Below are 4,356 nucleotides of genomic sequence, written 5' to 3' on the forward strand. Positions count from 1 at the left end.
GAAGGAAGGAAGGAAGGAAGGAAGGAAGGAAGGAAGGAAGGAAGGAACGAAGGAACGAAGGAACAAAGGAAGGAAGGAATAATAACAATAGTAATAATAATAATATAAAAAGCTGGTGATGCACAGATGCACAGTGCAGTTGCTCACCGCACAGTCACTCCGTGAGCAGTGTGCCAGCTACTAAGAAGAAAATTAACTCCATCCCAGCAGAAACCAGGACAAAATGTAATAAAGATGATTGCATTTAAATGTAATATTTGATTATTTCTGTATTTCTGTGATGTCTTAAAGGAAACTACCAAAAATCCACATCAGACTATTTTTTAATTATTATTTTCCCCCATGCCTGTGCTAAATACTGATTCATTTTTTTTTGTGTCTTTATTCAAATATTTGTATATCTTCTGCAGAAAACTCTGCTTTTATTTAACTACAGAAACTTCAGAGCTGAAAAGTCCTTTGCATAGTGTAAGCACTGCTGTGTAACAACTAAAAAATCAGTTTATTATCAAAATTATTCTCATCCTAAATCCAAAACACAGAACCATATCACCTACTAGGAAGTAAATTAACTCCATCCCAGCTGAAATCAGGAGAGAGGCTTAGCATTAATAATGGAAAAAAATTAGAAAATTATCTAGAAATATGTCAATATCTACTTAAACCCATGTAAATGGATTTTCACTGGATTTTATTAACAAATTACATCCTGAAATGAGTAAGAAAGTAAAAAAATGTAAACATATATCTGTATATTCTTATTTCACAGCATGGTTCATTGTTCTTATTTTTCATCCATTTCAATATGTAAATACACCATGTTGCAAAGACCAAGAATATTAAGCAATTTAGGAATTAAAGACTTTGCATTTAACATTTACGGGTAAAAACAAACAAACAAACAAAACCACACACATACCTGTTGATTGCTAATAGACGGAAATGTGTGATGTTCTATGTCTTTTCATTCTAAGTTATGTTAACACAGTTGTAATTTTCCTGCAGTGTAATTTTAACTAAGCGAATAAAATGTCAATTGGGATAATGAAAAGTGTAGCAAGTTGGTGCCTAAAATTAATTGGAGAACCAGAAGATGCATTAGCATATTGATATTTGTTCCAGTCTTTGACTTTAACACATTTGAAAAACACCAAAGAAAAGTACTCTCTACTTTTTGTTCCTGGATAGACCTTTCTTTCAGAAGGAAGCTAGCAGTGCCTGCTTGGAGTCAGGGAAGAAACTGTTTTTAACATCTTCCATTGCTATCACATAGATATTCATATTATTCAGCATCTCTTGTTTTGTTGTTCTCCAAGAAAATAAACATTACCATTTCATTTGATTTCCTGCTCTGCCACAGTCAAAATACCAAAACACCTGCTGTGTTTTTCTAAGAAAGATCAGAAAAATAAGAGGGCCAGAATGAATTAGAAATTTTAAGTATTAGAATATGTGAATTTGTAGGTAATTTTGCAGTACAAGTTAAATCTTTTTATACTATTCTTTTCTTGCTGACAAAAGATTTACAAAGCAATATAACTTATGAAGCTGAGGATCTTAACTGCTGGTTGCAACCACTATCTTTATTTGAAAAACTGATTCACATAGGAACAGTAAGGGTTATTGTGCAACTCCTGTGCATGTTGGCAAAGAATGTACTTGCAGGAATAATCACTCTGAGATGAGCAATCACCAATGCAGTGAGGAGACCTTAGATTCAGTTGTGTTCAGGTGTTTGCAGAAACAATTAACTTACAGAGAACCAGATTACTTCTCCAAAACCACATTCTGTTTGAGACAATATTTTTTATCCTTTGTATTTGATGTATTCACATAAAATGTAATAGTAGCATGGTACATTTAAATAATATCATAAACTCTTTCCTTGGCAGTAGAAATAAACCAGTACTTACTGTCTGCTGCAGTAGGAATATTCAATTCACTATTCATTATACAGCTTAGTATAGACAGAGTAGACATTCACATGTGATCAAATGAATAAATAGCTCCCCAAATATAATAATGGATCACTGGATGATTTTTTATGCACCTCAAAAACAAGAAGATATACAGAGAGTGAATAAATTCCTTTGCTAATAATGAATGGGTCTGCCATTATCAAAGTAGGAAATCATTGGCAGACAATGCTAAGAAAGTCAAAATGTTTAGTAATTTTATGTATAATGTTCGGCTAAAATGACAAAGGAAGCCTAAAAGTCAATATAATTAAAACCTAAAATAAAAGATTTCAGCCTTGAATAAGTAAAGAGTAGGTTAGAGAGTATTTATATAAGTTAAAAGTTCTCACAATGTTTGAATGAAAAAGCTTAAGGGTAGATTTCCAGCAAATCTGACAAGAAAATTGCACCTCTGTGTAAGTTCTTAATATTTCACTGCTAAAATGATGGAGTTTTGCAAGTATCAGTAAGTTTAACAAGGCACTAAGAAGTCCTGCTTAGGAAAAAAAGTTAGATTCTTCTTACTAGTCTTCAAGAATGGATTAAAATGTGTCACAAGTTATAAATATATATAGTTAATATATAATATGCATATCATAGAATGTCATGATTTAGGCAGAATGAATAATTTCCTGATATTCCTACCCAGCCCATAATTCTTTATTTCTTCCTGCATTAAAAATTTATGTAAGAATATGTGGTCATTTTTTGACTTCCAAGTTTTGTCTGTTCTGTTATGTTGCTAACAGTTTTAGCATCAGCGGGATTCTTCGTATTTAGGTACATCCAGAATTACACAGCTCAAATTTTTGTAAATACATCTAATTGTTGTTGAAGATAACATCTATGATTCAATCCTTGCAAGAAATTCCTATTTCAAAGGCAGAGATTTCTGGACCACATGTACGTTGTATGATATTCATTAAGTTAAAAAATTAGGTTTAAATTTAAAGGCTACCAAGCCTCTGAAGTCTAATTCTAGCGAAGGTTCAAATGGTGCTCTGTGCCTCTAACTGCACCATATGGTCTAAATGCTGAGTATTTTATAAATATGCCCGAGACAGCTCTGAAGTAGGTCATGGCTAAAACAGCAAAATCAAAGTCAAATTTGGGTCAAAAGGACCTGCTTGTCCTTTTCGTGTTGCTCAAAATTAATTCAATGCATAAATCATGTACATCTGCATAATGTCTAATTTGTGAATCATGTTTTCATCATTAAAATTTCATATGTTGAGTAAAACCATAATGTTCCATCAATATCAACTTATGCTTTACACAGGGAAAGAATGTCCTACTTAGAGAAATATATTATATAGGCCTATATATTATCTCCACAGTTAATAGGTCCTTAAGGTTTTTTGAGATCTTTTAGTTAAAGCTGGATTAAAATTCTCATGTTCTGCAGTTCAGTGACTAAATTCATTCTCTACATCTGTTGTTATTGCTTCTAACTGGGTAGTTGATCTTAATGCAATGTTGTATATTAATCCAGAATAGTTATATATTACATTATACATATGCAATAGCTGTTAACATAGTAAAATATGTTAATTTCTTTCCTCAGAGCCTCTTAGTCTTTTGATGAATATCACTGGTATGATTTAATATTGATGGATCTCTGCAGACCCAGAAACTTGGTACAATCAACTGCAGAGGACTCCAAGCATCTCAAGAATGCATCTGCATAAAGTTCAGCTTCTAAAGAAAGCTTGTCTTTAAATGTTTTGCAATGCTTTAGCATAAAAGTGGCATCACACAATGGTTTAGGTTGGAAAGGACCTCTGTAGGTCATCTGGTCCAACCCTGTTGCTCAGGCAGGGCTCTGTAGAACAGGTTGCCCAGGACCATGTCCATATGGGTTCTGAAGATCTCCAAGGAGGGAGATCCCCTCTGTACCAGTGCTGTATCACCTGCACAGTAAAGAAGGATTTCCTGATATTCAGACAACTTCCTATGCTTCACTCCCCTCAGGGGATATGCTGGCTCCTTTATTGTCACCATACCCAGATATACCCAGATATACATTTTTATGTTTGCAGGCTCACAGCAACCCAGACTAACCTAGCATGGGCAGGGAGCTCTGAGGTATTAATCAAACATTATTCAACAAAACTGTTGAGCTTATGATAACTACTATCAAGGCAGATTTGGATAGCTATACTAAGCTGATCTCTAGGATCCCAGCTCCTTCCTGTGCCTACAGAGCAAGACTTAGACTAAATGGTTAATGAGAATAAATACTTTTGTTTTTTGAATGCTTTGTATTATTTTTCCACATCTTAAGTATATTTCTAGATCTTTTATGTCCTAACAATCCACCGGCTAAAACATCAAGACAAATATGTGTATGGGGATGTCAAAGACTCATGTTTCTTTCAATTTTAATTTCACTAGAAGT

At 33.6% G+C, this 4,356-nt stretch overlaps 1 long non-coding RNA gene across 1 annotated transcript in view; it reads right to left on the bottom strand.

Moving 5' to 3' along the window:
- Window positions 1-3,974, bottom strand: part of LOC118162968 — a 25,409-nt gene extending 21,435 nt beyond the window's left edge. The window contains exon 1 of the long non-coding RNA XR_004748748.1: window positions 3,962-3,974. This is a non-coding gene — a long non-coding RNA (uncharacterized LOC118162968). The remainder of the gene's footprint in view (window positions 1-3,961) is intronic.
- Window positions 3,975-4,356: the final 382 nt, after the last annotated feature.

Source organism: Oxyura jamaicensis, chromosome 2 (assembly GCF_011077185.1).
Source record: "Oxyura jamaicensis isolate SHBP4307 breed ruddy duck chromosome 2, BPBGC_Ojam_1.0, whole genome shotgun sequence".
Lineage (NCBI taxonomy): Eukaryota > Metazoa > Chordata > Aves > Anseriformes > Anatidae > Oxyura > Oxyura jamaicensis.